This window comes from Mercenaria mercenaria, chromosome 13 (genome assembly GCF_021730395.1).
Source record: "Mercenaria mercenaria strain notata chromosome 13, MADL_Memer_1, whole genome shotgun sequence".
Lineage (NCBI taxonomy): Eukaryota > Metazoa > Mollusca > Bivalvia > Venerida > Veneridae > Mercenaria > Mercenaria mercenaria.
The window spans coordinates 12,996,821-13,022,288 of NC_069373.1; the positions used below are offsets into that span (position 1 = coordinate 12,996,821).

The 25,468-nt window shown below is 34.9% G+C and overlaps 1 protein-coding gene and 1 long non-coding RNA gene across 4 annotated transcripts in view; one reads left to right on the top strand and one right to left on the bottom strand.

The window, feature by feature from the left end:
- Window positions 1–25,468, bottom strand: part of LOC123529789 (metabotropic glutamate receptor 3-like) — a 115,681-nt gene that overhangs the window by 88,799 nt on the left and 1,414 nt on the right. The window lies entirely within an intron of this gene.
- LOC128547827 (uncharacterized) lies at window positions 735–4,072 on the top strand. Its single transcript, XR_008366675.1, has 4 exons — window positions 735–1,291; window positions 1,886–2,019; window positions 2,671–2,789; window positions 3,836–4,072. It is a non-coding gene; the product is annotated as an uncharacterized LOC128547827 (long non-coding RNA).

Here is a 25,468-nt window from a genome sequence, read left to right on the forward strand (position 1 = left end):
AAAAAAAACAAGAAAGAAAAAATCAAAAAAAAAATCAATCAAACAAAAAAACAAATAGAAATAGGAATTTGCAAAAGTGTGCGTATTCTGAAATTACATCACTGTATCTATCAACAAAGAAAATAAGACAAAAGGTTAAAAATAAGTTAACAGCGGCACTTCCTTCGTTCATTTCAACATATCTATGCTTATTGATTCCTGTATTTATTTTGTAAATACGTATTTTTTCCAAGGAATTTTTATGCAGGCAAATTGTAATTTTCCATTAACTTCCTTCGAAGTTTACTGCAAGATTATTGTAAATTACACGAACGCTCCCTTGTCCAGGCGATTCACGCGATCTGCGGTGTGTTCTATTTATAGAAAATGAGATAGGTAAGTAGGTCATGCTAAGAATAGAAATGAAAACTTGACTTACAGAGTAACCTCCCTTATCAATAAATCGGATCAACATTTTTAACGAAATTGTAAATAAACAAATATGTTCTGCTCTACAAATAAGGAGAGGAAAGACAGATAGCACTGTTTTAAATCACATAATAAGTTGCATTACATACATTTTTATGTTTTCTTTCTGCCATTTTTTTGTTTATTCACTAAAATGTATTGTGCAATATCGTTGATCCTTTTACAAACTATTCACTGTGTTCAGTTTATCACACCGAAACTATTCATTACCATCTTTACAGGGTCCGAAAAAAAGTGTATCCCATATACTCGACACCGCCTTCAGGCACAAGACCACAGTTATTTGCCCTTGGTTGACCACAATACGGAAGTGGTTACGCGGAAAATAGTTCCTCTGTTTGATGGTGAATATTGGTGAATTTTTGAGTGAAAGACCTGCAATAAATGGCATGATTTAATAGAGGAGATATGAAATAGTAGGTACATGTACAATTTGACAGAATGAAAATGTCAGAATATGCATAACATGACTTTTTGATAGGGCCTGTTTTGCCTGTTTGCGGCCATCTAGAGAGTATTCTTCATACGCATGTGATTTGGTTCAAAATGGTGGAAAAAAGAGCCGGTCAACCCAATGTTTACTGTGGCTGGAATTTTTTCTCTTGGATAGTTCTGTTGAGTTCAGGTATTTTTATAGGGGTTGGAATGCATGCAAAATTGCTATAGTGTCCAGTGCCTATATAGAACATATAGTAAAAATAACTGTGGTCTTAGGCCTGATATAGTGGAAAATGTCAGAAAGTAAATTGTCAATATTTTTGTTATTTTTCAATCTACATGGCTGAAATTTTGACAGTGAATGGCTGGTAGGCATAGAAATCTGGTAAATATTTAGATTAATCATTACATTTGCTGAAATTGCTTCAGTTTGGATAAAAAGTATACATGCACTTGAAACTTGTGAAAAATCCTACTTTCAGTTTATATATTTCTGGATTTTTTCTAATTTTGCAGGTTTTCATGCATGAAATGCATTTTTATAAGTTCTTTGTTTGAAACCGGTATGCGGAAAACAAAATGGGGTATAACAAATGCCGCGATGTGATATTTTTTTATTTTTTAGAAATTTGAGCTGCGACTGAGGAAATCTGACCTAAAGTCAGATATGTATTTTTTTCTATTCTTGTTTACATAAAATTGCTCTTTTGGTTACTTGAATTTACACAGTACACACAGTCTGAATAGTGAAATATGTGTAATCATAATCTGTGCAAGAAAAATCAGTTCAAGGGCTTGAAAATTGGACAGATTAGGCCTGAAATTGGCATACTTTAATTGATTTTGAAGGAAAACAGCCAGATTTTCACACACTAGACTTGCATATTGGTTTCCTTAATGATTAATTGAGCATAAATCATCATATCTGAGGTCCTGAATTGTATATTTACTTATTCTGTTGGATTTCTTACACTTTTAGTACCTAAAAACCTGAAATGAGAGCGCTCGGACAATGTGAAGTTTGTCGCATAGACGGGGATTGACCGCCTTTGTACATATATGTCTACAGCTTCTCAGATTTGACCGAAGACAGTTGTTCGGTGTTGTGAATGGGTAAATAATTCCATTTTAGATGCTTTTAATCAAGATCAGGTACTTTCTGTGATTTTGTAAAATTTAATAGACTTCGTTAAATTGCATCGGCAAGCGAAAAAAAAACAGAAAATAGAATTGTAGTGGAATAACATTATTTCAGCCAGTTTTGCCATAATGACTACTTTCTAAATCCTGTGTGGTAGTGAGATAACATTTATAATCAGTTACCATGAAATTGGACAGGAATTTGTTCATAATAGTTGATGCAGTAAGCTGTATTCCCAGTGTGAATACTTATTTCAGATAGTAGCTAATTTCACCTGAAAATAGTAAACATTGCTTCAGATCTAGCAGTCAGTAAAGCAAGGAAACTGGACAGACTGCTTTGTGATTGATAGTTTTGTTATTCAGACTGTTTGTTATGACACATTTTACTTACATAAGACTTGAATTTGAGGTTTTATATTACATTATGACAGTTTCAGTATGGGGAAAGGAGACTGTGATATAAATATTCATAGAAAACTTGCTTTGAGGGGCATTTTTTAGCATTTCACACTTTCTTTGCAGTCAGATTGTTTTGAAATACAGTTTGCACATACATACAATCATGTAAACTGATTAAGTATTCATTCTAAGAAATTATGACTAGCTCGACTCATATTTTAGATGTTGTTCGGCCGAAGGCCTTCCAGTCACACAGAAGATCCTGGTTCGGTCACACGAAGGGTCACTTCCATTGGTATTAGTCACAGGAAAAATTAGGAGCACCAGTTGTAGTTTCTCAGGTTGATATCTATTAAGGTTTTTGCTGAAATTAAGCCAGTTTGGAACATTCAGCAGGCAGTGATGTACATTAAAATCATTCTTTATAGAGATAGGGGCTGTTTTGCCAGAATGCTCAGCTGTGATACACAGTGTAAAATTTTGTGCAGTGTAAATGGTCATGGTGTGCATGTTTCATTTACAGAGTGCACTGAATGCCTGTAAACTGTAAGATTTGAGTGAAATATTCATTCCAGAAAGACTCATAAGCTTTTTAGTAAGCTCATATATTGGATTTTTCAGAGCTGTTTGGCTCATTTTACCTAGGGTAGCCATAAATGAATGATCACTGAAAAGTATATGACACATATATGTACAAAAGCTATTCATTCTCATATTTGCCACATACTGGGCTGCTTAAAAAGGGCAAATTTGACAGCTACAGGATTTTTTTTAGTTCACATTTTACTTTTTCGTGTGAGTAGACTCCGCGTTTTGACGTGCTTTTTGTAATATGAATAGTTTTCCTTAAAATTGGAACAGTGATATTGTAATCAGGCTTGAAGTGGCTCTTAATTTGGATAGATGTATATTAAGGAAACATGCTGTTTTTTATTTGGGGTGAAAATCTCATCAAACAAAAAAGTTATAGAATTTTGCGTTTTTTTTCATCTGAAAAGTACGCGAACTTTTTTTTGCTCAGATTTGACCGATACATGTGTAAACATTGGAAGCTGTCAAATTTTAGTGCATGGTTCAACAAAGGTGTAACTTTCAGTTTTAATTTGCTATACATCTGAGATTATACTGGTAAAATATTTTTTAGTTTGGAGAGAAAAATAGGTCTAAATAGGCACAAGACCACAGTTATTTGCCCTTGGTTGACCACAATACGGAAGTGGTTACGCGGAAAATAGTTCCTCTGTTTGATGGTGAATATTGGTGAATTTTTGACTGAAAGACCTGCAATAAATGGCATGATTTAATAGAGGAGATATGAAATAGTAGGTACATGTACAATTTGACAGAATGAAAATGTCAGAATATGCATAACATGACTTTTTGATAGGGCCTGTTTTGCCTGTTTGCGGCCATCTAGAGAGTATTCTTCATACGCATGTGATTTGGTTCAAAATGGTGGAAAAAAGAGCCGGTCAACCCAATGTTTACTGTGGCTGGAATTTTTTCTCTTGGATAGTTCTGTTGAGTTCAGGTATTTTTATAGGGGTTGGAATGCATGCAAAATTGCTATAGTGTCCAGTGCCTATATAGAACATATAGTAAAAATAACTGTGGTCTTAGGCCTTCAGGGCGGCGTCGAATCACAGATAATGCCAATGAATTTCAAATTCCGATCTTCGCCACAGTTTAAAAGGTCACACAAATAATTGCCACATCCGTTGTATGTAATTGTTGATATGCTCTTACTTTAAAATGTGAGTAATTACTGGCGTATCAATCAGCATTACAACTTCACTAAATTAATATACTATATTATGATAGGCAAGCACATCCCTAATCATATTTACCAAAACAAATCAATAAGCTTTTTTGTACACTCTAGTATAAAATATGTGTTCATTTTACTTTTCAATAATGCGACGATTGTTAAAAGTTTCCGTGTTGAACAGAAAAAGTACCATGGATGTCCTGAGAACACTCGTCAGAAAATAAAGGTAAGCTGAAATGTACATTGAATTATTTCATTCACTATAGTGCATTAAACGGCTTATTCTGCTCATACCATAATACAACAAGGCAGTCTGAAAGACAGCTAAATCCCCCGCCACTGCTATGGATAGTGAAAGGGTAAAACCTTTGATTTTAGCTGTGACCTTGACCTTGAACTGACACGGCTGACTCATGAATTTTGCACAACGTCTTGATGAGGTGATCATTTGACCAAAATTTCATGAAAATCCTTCAAGGGGTTTAGGAGATACAGAGCTGAAACCTTTGACCTTCAGTTGTGACCTTGACCTTGAGTTGACATGGCTGTCTCATGAGTTCTTGATGAGGTGATCATTTGACCAAAGTTTGATGAAAATCATTCAAGGGGTTAAGGAGATACAGAGTGGACACCAAATGGAAGGCTCAAACCTTCGACCCTAAGTTGTGACCTTGACCTTGAGCTGGCATGGTTGACTCATAATTTCTGCACATCGTCTTGATGAGGTAATCATTTGACCCAGGTTTTATAAAATTCCTTCAAGGGGTTTAGGAGATATAGAGTGGACACGAAATGGAAGGCTCAAACCTTTGACCTTCAGTTGTGACCTTGACCTTGAGCTGACATGGCTGACTCATAAGTTCTGCACATCGCCTTGATGAGGTGATCGTTTGACCCAAGTTTGATGAAAATCCTTCAAGGGGTTTAAGAGATATAGAGCGGACACAAAATGGAAGGTTCAAACCTTTGACCCTAAGTTTTGACCTTGACCTTGAGCCGGCATGACTGACTCATGGGTTCTGCACATCGTCTTGATGAGGTGATCATTTGACCCAAGTTTTATAAAATTCCTTCAAGGGGTTTAAGAGATATAGAGCGGACAATAAATGGAAGGCTCAAACCTTTGACCTTGAGTTTTGACCTTGACCTTGAGCCGGCATGGCTGACTCATGGGTTCTGCACATCGTCTTGATGAGGTGATCATTTGACCCAAGTTTTATAAAATTCCTTCAAGGGGTTTAGGAGATATAGAGCGGACACAAAATGGCAGGCTCAAACCTTTGACCTTGAGTTGTGACCTTGACCTTGAACCGACAAGGCTGACTCATGGGTTCTGCACATCGTCTTGATGAGGTGATCATTTGACCCAAGTTTCATGAAAATCCTTCAAGGGCTTTAGGAGATATGGACCGGACACGAATTTGTTACGGACGGAAGGACGGAAGTACGGAAGGACGGACGGAAGGACGGAAGGACGGACGCAGACCATTCCTATAATCCCTCCGCCACGGCGGGGGATTAAAAAACTGCTTGTGAGCTAAGTAAAACGACATTTGTCTCCAAATGACTTTAAATATGCATCACGATGCTATTTTAAATGTATTTTTGATATTTTTAAACGAGGAGCATACCAGATCATCCGTCATACGGATCCTACTAAGTACAGTATAGTTATTTTGATGTTTTAATTCTAAACCACATGGATGTATTCAAAACGTACATATTGCATCTGTTTTTGCCTTGCAACATAAGAGATTTTACTGAAATTTACAGAGGTGTTTTTCTTTCAAATCTATACAACCTTTTTATTATGAATGTCAAAAATTACAAACGTGTTGCTGCATGTAGGAACAACAAATTACTGTTTATATTCTTATTTCAAAGATAAGTACTAGTAATACTGTGTGAAATATGTGTTTCTTAACTTTTCAATATTTTAAAGAAAAATAGAGCAATTAAATGGAATCCTGACCGATTAACACATTTTAGCAATTGTATTAAAAATAACACTGTATTTCGGAGTTTGCCCAGAAAATCAGCCAGCTTACCTACTTTGGCTTAAAGTAGGGCATTAGAATTTATGATGTTTGACGCCAAATACTCTGGTGTTCTGCAGTAACACCTAGCGAAACGAAAATTTGGTAAACTAAACACGTCAAGCAAATAACACCTCAAGCAAAAGTAATATAAATACAAATAAATCTTGGTTCTACCTTGAATGACAAATCGAGGGTTCAAGGCAATAAGGGCGATCTACAAAAAAAATATATTTATACGCCCTTATTACATTGAACCCTCGAAATGTATGTTATCATGCATAAGTAATAACTTTTAATCTATTTCTCCCCCTTCAGTTGAAGTCTTCTTTACAGAATAATCTGTTATGATTGATAAACATCCGGTATGATGTAATGTTTATACCTTTATTCTTGCATAAGAACTACTTCTTTCACTGAATCCCCATGTTTTAAACGGAAAAAAAAAATCATGTGCAAACAAGGTAATTCAGTGCTTTTAAAACATATTTTTTATTTTTGAAATCTTTGCCAGGGCCTATATATTTTTGCGCAGATGACTCTGGCTCTGCGTCTTTTTTTCTTCGATAAAAACCCTTTTTTGTAGCAAAAAAGATGCAATTAATCTTTAGTTATTTTGCTGTATCAGTTCCCAAACCCCAAAAAGCACTGGCTAAAAAGTACTTAGGCACCGCTTCCCCCCGTTACGCACTTTTTCGAACTCGGCGTCAATTAAATTTTTGTCGATAACCATAATGTTTTGAAAGCGTTAACGTGTGCATTGTTTTTTAAGGGGAGTCATTAAAATGGTTTAAGGTAGGGGTTTAGTTTGATCTAATTTCTAGCAAAAATTTAAAGAAAAAAATTTTGAAAGTATTCACTAGTTCGTACTCATTTACTCTAAATGTGCTCGTTCTCAAAAAAAACTCGAATGCAAAGTTTTATTTTTAAATTGAATTCCTGTTAAAAAATTTAATATTCAGAACTAGGGGTTTTATTATAAAGATATAAAAAAAATGTTTAAAAAAATATTCATACGTGTTTTTGGTAGTGTCGCTGTTTTTAGGGCCCGGCTATAGTATCTAAACATGATTACCGTTTCCAAAAAACAAAAAAAAAGAAATATAAATTATCCGGGAATCGAAAAAGTCAATCAATTAAAAAAACAATACAATCGCTCGTGTAGTTTTTAATGCAAAAAAGCAAGAACATACGTTTTTTTTTGTATTTAACGTCTGCAGAACCCCTTGGGGATTTTTTGTGCCCCCAACCTTTCGGTCTTAGTCCAAACTTTTCCCGCGTTTTCTGCAGACGTTAATACCAAAAAACGTGTATTACCCACATTATCATCACACGTGATCCCATATGAGAACGTTTGGGTGTTCTTGCAAACGTATCTTATCAAGAATACTAATCACACTTTATGGATGAAAAACAAGGGCAAATGAAGTTTCTCTTTACTTAAGAAATAATTTATCCCAAACACTGATTCAGCGTTGAAAAAGTCACTGTTTGCAGTTCAAATGCAAAGGAATTATATCTCGAGGGCGACCAACAATTTATTCAAGGAACATCACTGGCTGCGATATATTACGTCGATTCTAACACGATATCAATGGTTATTATTGATATCTTTGACGTCATTCATTAAATATTCGCATGTTTGTGTGGTTTTCTTTTCCAGCACGCCGCTATGATTGTGCTGTTATGACATAATATTACATTCGCTCTATCCTTTTCCAATGAAAATTATGACGTAATTTGTACGAACAGCAAAAGGAAAGGCGCAAAAGTAAAGACAACGCTGCTTTGTGATAATGGGCCGCTGTCTTGCAAGGTCCGCGTATAGTCACCGAGAACGGTCCTTAGATGACGTCGCAGTTGTTCCATCTGGGGAACAAAATTGCCGTGAAGCTGATTTTAATGTTTAATGCAACAAAATATGTGCGATTAGAAAAATAATCAGAGATATCCGAGCAAACCTTTAAAAAAATTTCTTTTAATCAAGTACCTTGTTTGGATAGAATGTTGATAGAAAAAAAGTCTGTACAGTGTTTTTTGTCTTTCCAATATGTACAAACAAAAATATATATTTTGTAAAAAGCTTCTATACACGCAGATGTTTTTAACATGTATTAACTGGAACAGCGCTTACAAAAATGCAAACATTTACCCGTTTCGTTGAATTGAAATTGGAACAGTTTTCTAAACGGCATGCTTTTCCAATTTTTTCATGTGATCCGGTTTTTTGCGATTTACAAAAAAGGGAAGTATTTTTCATATCAATTTTGTTTCTGACCCCATTTCATTTTTATGGGAAAAAGCTTTTTTTGTAACTGAAACGGGTTAGGTACGATCAAAAAAAAGGGATTTAAACGTAAAAAAAGATAGGGTTCGTCATTATCCATTACCTTTAAAACCGTTTATACAAGAATTTTTGTGGGGAAACTGCTTGAAATACCCCATACGAGAAATAGACGTACAATATATCCACATAATTGCGAAAAGTGTCATTTAAATATTGGAAAAATAAATTACATCTGTATGTGTTACCATATTTATTCTTCAGGTTCGACGTGAGAAGTCTATCCGTATTTAAATGATTTGTAGTCCTGTTTGGCGCCATATAACCTATACTGTGTTGGTGCGCCGTAAAACCCAAATAGATAAATAAATAAATAAATAAGTATTTAAATGAAACAAAAGCCCAAAAAGTTATCGTTCTCTTAACTATGACCAATACCCATACGTATGTTACTTAAGACTACGTTTTCAACAACAACAACAACAACAACAATGTGCAAAATTGATGCACATACCGCTCATCTTACGATGGCAAGATTTAAGCATCGTGCCGTGAATGGGAAATTCCGACAGGAACACCGGCTACTTTCCTAAGACTGTGACTCAATGCAGACTTGGAGCGCTGGTATAAATTACAGACTCCGGTACATACCGGATTAACTAAATTTGAACGAAAATATCTTAAATTTATATATTTTGTAACCATGGTGATACTAACCCTAACCTTTAGTCAGGGTTTTATGCATATTGTACACTAAATGCATGCGGACATGCAAATTTATGCATATTTCTGCTGTGCGCTACAATTGATAATCACTTTCGGGCATGCGCAGACGACCGCTCCAAGTCTGCAATGAGTTACATCGCTTTCCTAAAGAAAGCCCTGGTCGGTATGCAGTTAAGGCACATTGTAAAACTAGATGATGCATTTCATACAAGGTGGAATAATCTCATTCGACACGTTTGGCATTAATTTGGTATCACTATCACATAGAGTTTACATTTTTGTACCTGTTATTTATTAGCATTTTATTATCATTTAAAATCAAATTTTGTAAAATTTATTTATTCCTTCATTTATTATGAATAACGCTTTGTATCGTGTCAACATTCAATACATGTTAATTGTCAGTAGTAATGTTTTTAAAAGTATTAAATACCATTTCTCTTTTTTAATAAACTTGTTTGAGTTTGAATGAATGCCGTGAATATATCTGGATCTATTAGTAATTTGTCAAGAACAGGAAATAGTTCTAGAAGGCTTCACTTTCTCAATCAGGACCAAATCTGTCAGATTAATTACTGCCTTTCCATAGATAAAATGAGGTAAATCATTATATAATTGAGACTACCAACTTTTAAACAGAAGGTAATGTCAGATATATTTTTAAATTAGTAGATACCATGTTGTAGGTACACTAACAAATGGCCACTTAATAATGCGATTGCAATACTTTTTAATTCTTTCATAAATTTTTATTAGATTTAAATTGCACTTAGATTACTCCAGCTCATCAGTTCTTTAACGCTTTTCTGTTGCCTAGCAACGAGACTATATGCTTTATAATTTTGTCAGGTCACCATTTTGATACATGATTACCTAGGTAAAGCTTTTACAAGCAAGTATGAAGTCACTGAAAAAAAAAAGCAAGGTTTTTTTCATTGTTATGAATATTCATATACCGCAAATGCGAAAATATGTCCTACTTAATAATGCAATTATAGTTTCTTCCAGCTTCGTAATTTTAAATTAAAATGCTAGAAAATGTCCAAACTCACAGTAGAAATTATCAGCGCTCAACTGCCAAAACAAACATCGAACGGCAAAGCAATCTCAGTTGTTGTTTACAGTATCAACGTTGGCGCATTTATAATATTGATGGAGTATTTAGGCAAACAACCGGACTGTATCCAAGTATGTATTTCAATCAAATTATTATGCTGCCAATTCAATTACCTACATATAAGTGTCTTCTTCAGTTACCCACATCTGCTCAGAAAACATTGTTGACAAATTGTTTATTGTGATATTACAGTTATTAAATGTATTTATCGTAAAAACCCAGTATAATATTGAATAATAAAGAACAAATACACAAATCGCTGAAAATGTACAATTTCAACAAAGTAAATTGAAGATGATGGTGTTGACGCAATAGCTCGCCATACACAGTAATCTTGTGTTCTGTATTATATAAAGATCTCTTTACGTAGGAAAAGGTTTTATCCTACCCTCATATAAGATATAGCACAATATCGGCCTGCCTAATAAACTTTACTTTATCTAGTCAGTGTCAAGATATCATTTTTGCGGGAACTTTTAAAATCACTTATTTTATCAAAATTTTGCATTTAAATCACCACCATTGTATTGGAAATGTCTCAACTTAGAAAATGAGTGGTCAAAGCAAAGGTTTTTATCCTGAAACAAAAAGTTATTGCTATTTTTCACTTTTACAGCACTTCAGCCGGAAATTTTGAAAACAATTTTTTTCCGAATTTTTCACTGAAACTGTTATCATTGTATTGGAAATGTTCTAACTAAGAAAATAAGTGGTAAAATCAAAAGTTTTTATCCAGAAACAGAAACGTTATTGCATTTTTTCAATTTTCCACAAACTGAATTACACTAGCAAACGTCATATTATATGACGTGAGGTCTGCACGCTGTTGCTCTTTCCAACGACTTTTTCCCAATTTTCTGAACAGGTAGGATAAATAGAATATTAGATTACTGTCTGAAAAAATTTAAATTTATTAGGCTCGTCTACGAAAAAATATAAGGCTCGGCAGAGCCTCGACTAATATATTTTCTTCAACTCGCCTAATAAATTTAAATTTATCAGACAGTTACCTAATATTCTCTATATATTCCGACAGGTTTTGAATACCGGTCTGGCGTTGTCGGTGTTTTATCTGGTGCTGGAAAAACTCGTTCTACATTCCGGACGGAGGGTGACCCTTTAAGTTATCTAATTCCTTCCGTTATTTTAGAATCGACCAGTATTTGTAGGTACCAGAGAAAAGAGCTTCGCTGCTGTGTTATAGGCAGTAAATAAACATAGTTAAGGAAGTTCTGCACGTTCGATAACCAGAGGTAATTGCATAACGTCATTTATCCGGATAAAGTAGGTTAAAGCCTGGCCCCGTGTTCACAAAACATTTTCAGTCTCAGCTGAGTTTGATAATGAAACTTTATTTGTCGTTTATATCTAAATTGCATGTTTAAAACTAAATTTTAATTTAATTATTATTTTCAAGTGGCTATTCAGTGTTGATGGTCAGTCTTAGTTGGAATTTAACCTTGAAGTTTTAGTAAAATTGATAATCAAAATTTCAAACTCAAACTCAGCTGAGACAGAAAAATGTTTTGTGAACACGGGGCCTGGTCTCTGCATACGGAAATGAAAATCATATTATAAATTAATAGTAACCAATGAGTAAATGTAATAAAACGGCAACGTTACTATCTTTTTTACAGATTCAGTATGATATTAAAATGTTTGTCACGTTAAATAAGGCCAAATAATGTCTAATATTCAGCTTGAAATATGCGGATCTCATTATTCATGGGCACTTATTAAAAAAAAAAAAAACAAGCGCACGAACATTTTATTTTCCCGTATTACTGACAATATGTTCATTACGACTATGAAAAGTGTCGTTAAATTCTACATCTTAGACACAGGCTTTCTATTCGAAAAAAAAAATGTTATCATGATTGTGCTTTTTCCATAGACTTGTGAGATCCATTTTTTTTTCAAATCAATCTGACAAAAAATCAAACAATCGAGCCTATCTTTTTATACTCTGAAGTTCTGAAATCAAGTTTTAAACCAGTTTAAGCTCCCCAGTGGTAGTTTTGCCACTGACCATTCCAAGGCGGTGCCCCACTGTGTTCCTGTGTTTGTTTTGTCCTTGTATGTGTGCGTTGTGCGTGTGTATGTGTGTTGATCGTGTGCGCGTTTGGAGAGGCTGCGTTTTTAGAACGTGACTTTCCCTGTTGGATGTTCTTCCTTGTTTATTTTTACATTGAACGTGTACAACTACTTAATGTTTGTTTTTCTATAACTTTTAATGTTAAAAGTGTTTAATTTATGATTAAGTGATATATAAATGTGGTATTATAGGCCTTATAGTCACAAATAAAAGATCTATGCTCATACAATAATTATAGTTTTACATGGCAAGACGTGAAACGTTCAAATACACTAAATGCGGAGAAATTATGCAGACCATGTCATCTATTGTGTATGTGCGTGCGTGCGTGCGTGTCTGTCTGCCTATGATCCCACATCTGGTCACATTTTACTAACACCGGACTGACCAGTCCTAGAGCTTACTGCCAAGCGAGGAAGCTTTTAGTACCATTTTCATGTCTTTGGAGTGACAGGTCGATTTGTTGAACAATATCTACAAATTATATTAATCACTCTAGACACCTCATTCATTTTGGCATCTATGGCTATGATTGTATAAGTAAAGCGAGTTTTTCTTGTGATGCTGAGAGCCAGATAAGGGAGCATCTAGCCTTTATAACATTATAGATATCAAGAATGCGTGTGTGCACAATTAATTGTTTTAAAAACCCAAGCATTGTTTTTTTACCACTGTCAGCTCAGATGCGGGGTCTAAGAGTGCATTTTTGTATACCATTATGTTTTGATTTGTCAATGTATGTTTGTGTATTTTCTAGTAATGTACATATTCATAAATACACCAATGAATGGTCCCGTTTTAATGACGCCGCATTCTTGGAAATTTCACTACTTACTTGATGTGGCTGGTTTTCTTACTGTTCAATTATGCCGAAACTGGTTTAAAGGCTAATGATCCCTACTTGATCGCCGAGGACGTAGCTGCAGAGTTTATGCCTGTGACTGAAACGTCTGGTTGCAAAACAAAATTTGGATACTCTCTATCTCTACTGCAGTATAACATAATGAACTGATATCTGTCAATGATGTATAAACAATATTGTACTATATATTATTTCTAAAAAAATATATATAATATAAGTCCACAAGAAACTCTTTATCAGGTAGAGATAGGTCAAAATACACCTAAAAATTGGATGTAACATGCATGTTGTACCACAGAAAAGTGGTCTCGATTTTTCTCTACCGCCACTAAAAAAGTTACAATAAAATCTATTTATAGTAAAACAAAGGGACGTAATTCTAAAAACAAAGGTGCCTCATGGTGGCGAACATTTGGTCCAAGTTACATCAAAATCCCTCCATGCATGAAGAAAAAATGCTCCGTACAAAGTCATTCTTGAATTTGACCTTTGACCTCAAAATATGACCTTGACCTTAGACCTAGGGACCTGGTTCTTGCGCATGACAATCCGTCTTATGTTGGTGAACATTTGTGCTAAGTTACATCAAAATCCCTCCATGCATGAAGAAGAAATGCTCCAGACAAAGTCATTCTTGTGTCTGACCTTTGGTCTCTAAGTGTGACCTTGACATTAGACCTTGGGCCTGGGTTTTGCGCATGACTTGTTGTCTCATCCAGGTAAATATTTATGACAACTGATATCTAAATCCTGTTTTGCATGACAAAGTTATAGACCGGACATGAAAAAAATCCTATTGACCTTTGATCTCAAAGTGTGACATTGACCTTTAAGCTAGGGTACTGGGTGTTGCGCATCACACGTCGTCTCATCATGGGAAACATTTATGCCAAGTAATATTGTAATCCCTTGATGGATGACAGAGTTCTGAATCGGACAGGAAAAAAACCTTATTGACCTTTGATCTCTAGTTGTGACCTTGACCTTTGAAAGTTTAAGCTAAGGGTCCAGGTTTTGCGCATGACCTGTTGTCTTATCATAAGGAACATCTGTGCCAAATAATATCAAAATCCCTTCATGGATGGCAGCGTTATGGACGGGACAGGAAAAAATCTCTGTTGACCTTTGACCCCCAATTGTGACCTTGACCTTCGAGCTAGGGGTCCGGGATTTGCGCATGACACGTTGTCTCATCATGGGGAACACTTGTGCCAAGTGATATTAAAATCCCTTAATGAATGTCAGAGTTATGGACCGGACACAAAACAGACCCTGTTCATGCTCTGTTAACATTTGACTGCTAAGTGTGACCTTGACCTTTGAGGTAGGGGTCTGAAAGTTGTGCATGACACATTGTCTTATTATGAGGTACGTTTGTGCCAAGTAATATTAAAATCTCTTCATGGATGGGAGAGTTATGGACCGGACAGGAAAAAAAGCCCCGTTGACCTTTGACCTCCAATTGTGACCTTGAACTTTAAGCTAGGGGTCCAGGATTTGCGCATGACAAGTCGGCTCATCATGGGGAACAATTATGCCAAGTAACATTAAAATCCCTTCATGGATGGAAGAGTTATGGACCGGACAGGAAAAAAGCCATGTTGACCTTTGACCTCCAATTGTGACCTTGACCTTTGAGCTAGGGGTACGGGTTTTGCGCAAGACACGTTGTCTCATCATGGGAAACATTTATGCCAAGTAATACTAAAATCCTTTCATGGATGGGAGAGTTATGGACCGGACAGGTAAAAAGGCCTGTTGACCTTTGACCTCAAATTGTGACCGTGACCTTTGAGCTAGGGATCTGGGTTTTGCGCATGACACGTTGTCTTATCATGGGAACATTTGTGCCAAGTAATATTAAAATCCCTTCATGGATGACAGAGTTGTGGACCGGACACGAAATTGCGGGCGGGCGGACGGACGGAATGGCGGAAAAGCGCATTCCTATAGTCCCCGAAACTGGTTTTCAACCAGTACGGGACTAATTATGACATGCATATGTATGAACAGCAAAAAAAAAGGCGCCAAAGTTACGACAACGCTGCTTAGTAATAACGGGCGGCTGTTTCGACGACGTCGTCAGGGAGATTGTTTCCTAGAGTACGTTGCAGTAGTTCCGTCTGGTGAATTGAATGGCCGGATAGCTGATTTTAATGTTAAATGCAACAAAATGTGTGCAATTTATAATATAACATCGTTTTCAAATTCGAAAGGAAATATAATGTAAATGTAAGAAATGAATTTATTTCGGAGTTCATGCGAAATGAACGACAGAACAGGATCGGCAAATTAAATATGAATCGCGGGCGCCATTCATGGATTTGCCGATCCTATTCTGTCGTTCATTTCGCATGAACTGCGAAAAAAATATTTTATTTCTTAAGTAAAGGCATCAATTGTACGGTTTTTTGTTTCATGTATGCTTAGAACGCAGTCACATTTAAGACGTCATTACAAAATGTTTACAAACAAATTAAAGCGTCATATATTTCTAATGAACATGTATGGATAGATATAAGCTGATGTGATGAATGCTTTATCATACGAAGACATCTACAATATATTACCAGGTCGTTTGAGACAGCGAAGAATATATCATCAATTGGTGATAGATTTATTATTGCGCTGCTCTCGCCCAAGGCCTTATCTGTACTTTCTATAGACAGATGTGACATTAAGATTCCGGTTTCTGTTTTTGGAGGCACTACTTTAGTTCGTAAAATTAGACATATTAATAATATTTTATCCTTATTAAACATTCTTGTAACTAAATGTACAATACTAATATACGTTGATTGTTGTTCGTGAAAATCCCGTCTTATTTGATTCTGTTTTGATCATAAGTAGAATGAAATCAATTATTCTGCTGTCAAATCAATAACTTGCCTTGTGTGCTGTCAACTTAATTATCTATATTCAAGTCTTCGTCATTTTGATAACCAGCGTTCAAGTGTAAGACAAAATTAAATATGTTTTGTACAGTTTGACGCAAAATGACACGTTGCAGAACAATACTATTAACATGCTTACAATCTGACACACGCGCATGCACGTAATTATATACAAAAACACACCCCCATAATATATATATATAATGTACAAAGCTTTATTTTATTGAAAAAAAGACATACGACTGATATCTAAGACTGCATTAACAAGAAATATTCTGTTGTTCTTCAAAATAACAGGATGATATTATTCTAAATGTCACGATAACGAAATGCAATAGTGCCTGTTTCTTCCAAGAAATTCTAACTGAACAAATGTAAGCTGACATATAACAATGTATATAAAGATTTGTTAAGATATTGTTTATTTGTTCATGTTGTCACGTGAATACACTGTTTCTGTATGAAAACAGTTGTTGAATTGGAAATTTGAAAAAATAATGACCAGTGAAATTTGTTTGTATACATGTCTTACACAATCAAACCGAGCCTGCAACATTTTCGTTTTTGTTGTGTTGAGCGACCTGTGGAGTTTCCACTTTTTCTATTTTACTGTTTGTTAGTCTAGCCTATCTTTCTTGCATACACGCTTAAATTTTTGTTTGTGTTTTGTAGGGGACACCGAATGTTAGGTCATATGGTGACTTTCCTGCGTTTGAAGGCATTTATCCGGACATGCTTAAATATCTGTGTACATGTAGATATTCACTCGACATTAATTTAAAAAAACTGTCACCTTCCTGCACTGTTACGTTTTGGAATATTTCCATGCAGATAACTCATTTCAGCATCGGCGTTCTAATCCCTTGCTGCATATATAATCAATTGTATTACAGTCTGGCGAAATTCCTTATCCGGAAACAGTATTCAGATACAATGCTATTAGTTGGTAGGAGAAACGAAAGGAGCTTGCATGACTGAAAAAAAAAACGCATTAACTATCGTTACTGCGGGAGAAATCACTGTGATTATTATGGAAGCATATTATGATAAAATCAAACGGAAAAAAGCTCATACACCGTTAAAACCTCATACATCATATCATATAACGGTTAAAGTAAGGGCTGACTGTTACTATCAACTCATGCGTTAATTATGAACGCAAGTAACTCTAGAAAATGTTATTAATCAGTTGTCAAGCAAATAAAATAATTCCATTTTGTCATTATGAGAATTGAATGTGACCTTTAGTTTGGAATGTTAACATAAAATTATGTATAGCGTATAGAATCACAGTATTTGTCGCATTTTTAAAAAAATTGTGAAATGACCGTTTGGACGCATAGACCGTAACCAAACAACACAATAACAGATTTGGTTTGGTATAGTGTATTCTTTAAATGAAAATGTGCGGCACCCTCAAGCCCCTAGACTGTCCATTGTTTTCCCGTTTAGGGCAAAGCCATTACTTTAACTGGGAACCATATGCCGCTTTTCATGGAATTACATAGAAGTGTATCATTGAAGGTTCCATGTGCACCGCCGTATGAACACTTCTGCGGATGTCTCTAAATTGGTTTTGTACTTGTAGCATGTGTAAATGATGTGTTCTGCTCAACCCGGGGCTAGAGGGCGTGGACGGTAGCATGCATTTCCACTACCGTCCATGAACAGGCTCAGTCAAACCGAACCTGCAACATTTTCGGTTTTGCCGTGTCGAGCGACCTGTGGAGTTTCCACTTTTTCTATTTTGCAAAAGAATTATATTTTTATTTACTTTTAGTTTTGTCGTTGTACATGTTAAACTGAACGCTGCTTTTCATTATGAAAAAAGACATAAAATACAGTCTAGCAATGTTAGAAACCGTTTTACTAAAGTACACAGCTCTGAAAATTAGAAAATGAAGCTATATCAAACAAACGAATACGAAGAAATAAAGAAATACTGGCATAAGGGTGGGTTTGTTAACTAAATGATAGGGCTAAAATTAATTATAACAGTTACCAGATTAGTGCAAGTTTGCAGAATCCATAACCTCAGATCCCCACTCTAAATTCCAATTTGTTTAGTTTTGTCTCTTATTTTTTCGTTAATGACAACCCTGGACCATATGCCGCTTTTCGTGGAATTACACTCTGTGTATCACAGAAGATTCAATGAACACCACCGAAACCTATCTGCTCAACCCGGCGATAGGAGGCATGTTCAGTAGCTCGCATTTCCACTGCCGTCCATGCACAGGCTCAATCAAACCGTGCCTGCAACATTTTCATTTTTTGTCGTGTTGGGCGACCTTTTCCGTTTCTACCTGCACCTGTTCAAATCGAGTCTGCTATTAATTTACTTGGTTGCATTCATTGCTATTGAATTTATTGTAATGTGTAGTTTTATGCCGTGGACATCTTTAGTATGTATGTTTATTCTTTTATTTTGTCAGGGTTAAATTGGCCCTCTCCACAAAAAGCAAATATTGTGACGACTTAACTAAACCCACTTTGCACAAAGGAAAAAATCTGTTTTATAGAGTGACATAGTTCAGTGAACACCGTTTATCAATCCTAATCCTGTCCATGTTATATCAATTAAATGGAAAATAATGTATGTATTAAGGGGACGCATACTTTGAAATTAGAAAAAAGAGGGTGGGGTATTATAAAATTTACCTGCAAAAAAGTACAAGGTTTTGGTAAATGAAATGAATACTGTTTCAACTGTTATAAGTACACAAAGGATTGCTCACTAAAATAAAAATGAGAAAAACTGAAACAAGAAAGTTATTGTTGAATTACATAAGACTTCTTGTGTACATTCAAAGTCAACAATTAAGACTTTTTGGTGCGAAAATAATAGTGCTTCACTTTGTCCAAACATTTATCAATGTCCTACAGATTCTAATTTAAAGAAAGAATGTGAAATAAATTCACTGTCTTGCTTTTCATTTCGCATATGTGAGCTAAAACACATTATTTTGTTTGTTTACAAAGTAGTGTATAAGAAAAGATATGGTGGTCATGGAATGCCACATTCCAAAACTAAAATAGTATATTCCCCTTAATACATAAAACATTTATCGTTACAGAAGTCTAGTGGCTTACAATAAAGGCCTAGAAATGTTGCCATTATTAATTTTTAACTTGGTATTCATGAACTACAATGCACTTAAATATCAAAACACATTCAACAAACTTTTGAAAATGTACTGTCTTAAAAATCCCTAAAATAAGGTATGAAATTTGGTTGAGAGGTCCAATCAATGTGTATATGTGCAAAAGCAACATTCTAATCTTGTTCACGCAAGTTACTAATACACAGCAGGAATGTCAATGATCAAAAATGGACGAATATACAGTTATCCTCACTGAAATGTCATTTATAATTTGTCCTTGAATTCTCCACCATACTTTTCATAACTCTGTTTGCACGAGTTGCACGAGAATGCTGTCATTCACGTAAAAAATCGGGGTCAAATAAGTTGTAAATGCAATATCATCTAAACGTAATTAATGGATTATGCAGTTCAAGATAACTTTATCTCATAACGTAACGAACATGTATAATTTTGTAACAACAACTTTACTTACACTGATTTAAGTAGCAGTCGGTTTATAAGTGACTTTATTGATTCATTTTGTGTTTTGTTATTGTTGTCAAAAAGTATAACGGAAGTGCCTCACAACTGAAGCGGAAACCAGTTTGATGCGCAAAGTAGTCCACTGTAAGTAATATTTTTTGAAAAATGTCCACAGAAATGAATAATTTTGTAATATTAAAGACGAATATCTGAATAGGATTCATTATTTGATAAGAAATTATAATCATCGACACGTTTTTTTTAAAAATCGTACACGTGCTGACACCTAAGTTGTCTCCCGTTGTTTATTAGAGTTACCTTTCGTCCGGCGCAGTAATACATTTGCAGTGAATCGCCGAGAAGTCGTGGGAAAATTAAAAACCATGTAAACAAACTAAAATTAACCACCTTTTCAAGATGAATTTCAAGTGATCGACATTATGCATTTAACCCGCCTGACCTGTGTAGCATCTTAGATATCTGTTCTAAGGTATTCATTGTGTAGAATGTCATGTTATGTCCTTGCAATGCTAATCCCACTCTGATTTTTTTGTTTACATTTTTTATCAATGAGAAATATGGCGTCCATCCCGAGATGAACTGACGTGGCGTTAAATTTTTACATGTTTAAGCAAACCTGGTGTGTTAGAAAGAAAATCTCATCCCTTCAACATTATTTGGAACACTGTTATTGTAAAAAACCTGTTTTTTCCTTATACAAAAGCTTAATATTTTGTGTTGAATGTACTTTCACAAAGACCTCTGTTTTCCTATTACATTCATAGTACCACATCCTTATCCACAAAATACTGAATATTACAGGTGTCCATCAGTATTATATCAGTTTAGGAATATGTTTTTTATTTTCCCACCATTGATTTCTTGAATATGCACCCCTTCCCCATTGCTGTATGAACTGTGAATGTAGCAACATGCGTCCCCTTAACAAAACGCGATAACTGTAGCCTTTATTTACTAATACCGGATTAACCAATAACAATGAAATAGGGAATCAGGTGGACACATTATATGACAAATATCTTATATCGCAAAACCAATGTAAGTTGCGGCGTGGTCTAGTGGTTAACACGTGTGATTTGTAAGCTTACGGTGATGGTTTGAATACAGGACGAGCTACTTTTTTATTTTTCCAGCATGTTTTTATTTGGAGAAGGAATTCATGTAAACTATTTATATCATGATTTTCTCGTGCACTTATACTGAGTACTTATTGACATTTTTCAGAGGATCTCTTATTAGAATAGACATTGAATCTATATACATTGCAATAATAATTAAACAAATACATAAATAAAAAAATGAAAGAAAAAATACAAAAGACGATATAAACAAAAACCTGCAAAATAGAGTAAGTAAAAATCATTTTAAAAAAGAAGGGCTCGAACCTACACCATACAAACATAAAAAGAATAGATGTCCGACACACTATCCACTAGGCTATAAATCTGTTTTGGAATAAAGGACCGTATTTAGAGTTAAGAATACTATAATATACAAATTAACACCACTTATCGGATAACACACCTGCTTTACCTGTTTTTGGATTTTACCGAGTACCATTAAAATGAAATTATCGCGATCCACTAATAAACTCATACAGAGGATAACACAGTCATGCATTCAGCAGTCCTGAAATTGTTTTCTTTGAATTTCTGATATTTCTAGATAAATTTCTATATATTTTTTCCTACTATGATGCATAAACATGTACAAATGTACAGGTAGAAGCGATTGTTCTTGCAGCAGTTTTCTTAATTTCTTGTAGTCTGTGATTCTGTGAACTTTAACTTTTAAAAATGTCTGTTTGTTGACAAATTGCAGCAAAAATGTCATACTTTCCCCCGGGCATTTCTTGGTTTGCTCTTTACATAGGTTTCGTTTCAAATCACTGGCTACTACAGTACCTAGAGGTTTTCAGATTATAGAAATTTTTAAATGCAAATCCAATGGTAATTAAATTAATTTAAGCAAAATAATTCTTGCCAACGGCCATGTCCGTAAAATATGATTGATTAAAAATAAAAGAAAATCTCTTTTAAACTAAACCATCATAGATATTTACATTAATATAATTTGTCATTTATGTACAGGAGAAACCTAGAGTATGACAGCAGGAGGGCCATCAAGAGTATGAGACACGAAGGGCCAAGTGCCTTGTTTCTTTTCGAATCCATAGATACGAGCGGTTTCTCAGACTTTAACCACTAATGTAATTTCAATTGGTCTTTAATAAAACAACACAACTGTATTTGTTTTAAATACCGATGGATAATTACATTATCTTTCCAATTTGACCATTGAAAATTTCATCAGGCCATTGGTGTAGTCGGTCCAAAAACAAGGTTGTAGTTTCTAACCGTACATGCGGCGTATTTTTACTGACTGTTTTCTCAAAACATTTCCCCAGTATATTTTGCTTATTTCATAATTTTCAGTTGTGATACATGATTGATATTATTTAGCATGTCATAAAGTACGCCATAAAGATAAAAAGACAAAAATATGACAGACTATTACTGTAATAGTATATAGGTGCATTATATATAATGCTTTTTATATACATGTACAACACAGTAAACTTAATGTAGAAAATATGAAACAGAAATAACAAATGATGCCTAATGTTAAACGACAGTAATTGCCTAAATATGTGCATAGACTAGCGTCTAAAGATACATAGATTAAATTGAAAATTAACATTTTGGTAGTGATTTCGGTAACCATCCGATTTGCTAAAATTATGAATCAGTGGTCCGCCAGTTCGATACCCGAGGGCAATGACAATTTGATAACAAAAGCATTTCTTAATCAACTGTAGACTCGTGAAAAAGGATCAACGGTTTCTATAATAAAATGCCGTCAGTAAAATGGTTTAATTTGTGAGAAACTATCATGGATATATAATGGATACATGCAAAAATGGAAACAAACGAACACTTTATACATTAATCTTTAACAGTATAATTAGAATTTATGTTTGTATTTGGCACCCATTGGTAATTGATTCTTTCCTATAATAGCATTCTGCGACATAATGGAAAGTCTGAAATATTAATATACCATACAAATGACAAAATGCCAAATGAACAACAAATGACATTTGTCTTTACAGTTGTAAAACATAATGCTCGATATAACTGTGTTTGGCTTTATAAAATCAAGACAGAATGTGAGATTTTCTTCCAAAAATATTCGACTTACTTAAAGATATCCAATGGCGATCGTCCTTTAGAATATTTTAACTTTAAATGTTTACTTCAAATGAAGAAACTATTCAATTTTACTTATTATAATATTATATAAATCAATTTAGTACGCACACCTACATTCATAATCAAATGTTACGCAGTAACACTTGATTGTTAAAACACTTCCAGTCTGTTTGCGGCCATACGTATTTATACTGTATTTAGCTTTACAGGTATACAGTGTGTACAGTTTTAAACCTAATACGTAGCACTGTTATGACACATAACCTTGTTAATTTTATGTTTACTTTAGCTAATGTAGTAATTGTTCAGGTTTTCAAACATGAATTTTGGGTCTAATATACCTTAAGGAAAGGTTCATTCCGATTCCAGTTTTTCTTCATACATCGATTTCTAATAACGGTAAACAAATATTTGAATAACGAAATAAGAAGTATGTATTTCTCTGACAAATTAATCATTCATGTTATATTAGTAGATCATTCATTATTCATAGATAACAAGTAACTGGAGTTAATTGAAGAAAAAACAAGTTCTCTATTTATTCCTGAATATAATATATTATTTTGTAGACACTCTTACCGGGCAATAATCATAGCAAGTAAAATAATGCAACATTATCGTTGTTCGGACAATTGTTTAATTAAGAATTCATGACAAACAATAAATGTGGGCGCTATTCATTGTATGTAGACACCTCTTACACGAAAAGGACAGTTATGCCCAACTAATCTAATATCAGACAGTAAACTGTAAAGTAAATTACACTGATGGTAAATATTGCTTTTGACACGGAAGAAAATAAACAAAGAAGAAAGGAAAATAAAAAAGTACGATAATACTTTGCCAATTCTTACTCATAAAATATTCATCATATCTGTTAACAGTCTGACAAGTATTGACATAATATATGTTAAACATGAAAATACGCATAACTGAAAGAGGAATGCTGCCCTAATTTGGAAGATTAAGCTGAATGAGAAAACCAACATAGTGCGTTTGCGATCAGCATCGATCCAGACCAGCCTGTGCATCCGCGTAGTCTGGTCAGGATCCATGCTGTTTGCTTTCAAAGCCTATCGCAATTAGAGAAACCGTTAGCGAACAGCATGGCTTCTGACCAGACTGCGCGGATGCGCAGGCTGGTCTGGATCCATGCTGGTCGCAAACGCACTATGTTGGTTTTCTCATGGCGCGGCTCATTTAATATCTAGAATGAGAATATTCTTGAACAGAGGACAAGATATATCATAAAGTACTAGATATATCGTCATTTCGTCGGCAGCATCGCTAAATTGATTTTTAAAAGTCTCGCGCAGGCATTCTACCTAGTGGAAATTCAGTTACAATTAGAATTAAGTTTATTATATTAGGAATTGCCGCATTTCAAGAATGCAGCATCTCCAAACAAAACGCCACATCAGTATACGTATGGACGTGTACACGGTAGGCATATAACCAAAATACATATACGATGCACACACATACACACACGCACGCACGCACGCACACACACTAGCACACACCTTCAGACAGTGTCCAGGTTATGAGCTCTTACTATAGTCTACAGTTTTCAGTTAAAGGTTTCCGGATATTACGTCATCCAGAAACAAGATGTTTCCGAAGTAGAAAATAAGGCAGACAGTACTTCATTTAAACGTATGTCCATAGACCAATTGACATATTGATTTTACATTAGACTCACATTAGTATTGTCGCAATGGCGTTAAGACATGGTACTAAGACCTCGTTGATTTCAAGTAATAAAGTCCAACAGGAAAAGTCTGTTTCGTAGAATGCAGCTATCCATATATCATTCCACGTGGAAATAAGGGTGCGTGTAAATGTATAAGGTTGTAACCGGCTGAATTCATGTATACATATGCACATTTGAATATAAGAATTAAAAACACTGAAGTAGCATCCAAAATTGTACACGAAAAATGGAACACAGCAGTTGCAAATTACCCAGTTGGGAATTTAAACTAGTTTACTGTCGTTGAACCTCAGTCGATAACCCCACCATGTTCTTATATTGTAAGATAGCTTAACAAATCCCCGACACGTGAATTCCTTACACGCGTAACTTGACCAAATCCTACGGAACTGTAAACGTATGAATTTGCAGAAAAGAAATGAGCCGTACCATGAGAAAACCAACATAGTGGCTTTGCGACCAGCATGGATCCAGACCAGCCTGCGCATCCGCGCAGTCTGGTCAGGATCCATGCTGTTCGCTAACGGTTTCTTTAATTACAATAGGCTTTGAAAGCGAACAGCATGGATTCTGACCAGACTGCGCGGATGCGCAGGATTGTCTGGATCCATGCTGGTCGCAAAGCCACTATGTTGGTTTTCCAATGGCACGGCTCAAATGTCATTTAAGGCATAAAGAAGCAAGAAAGGGGACAATTATAAAGCCTGACCGTTCCACAGGGG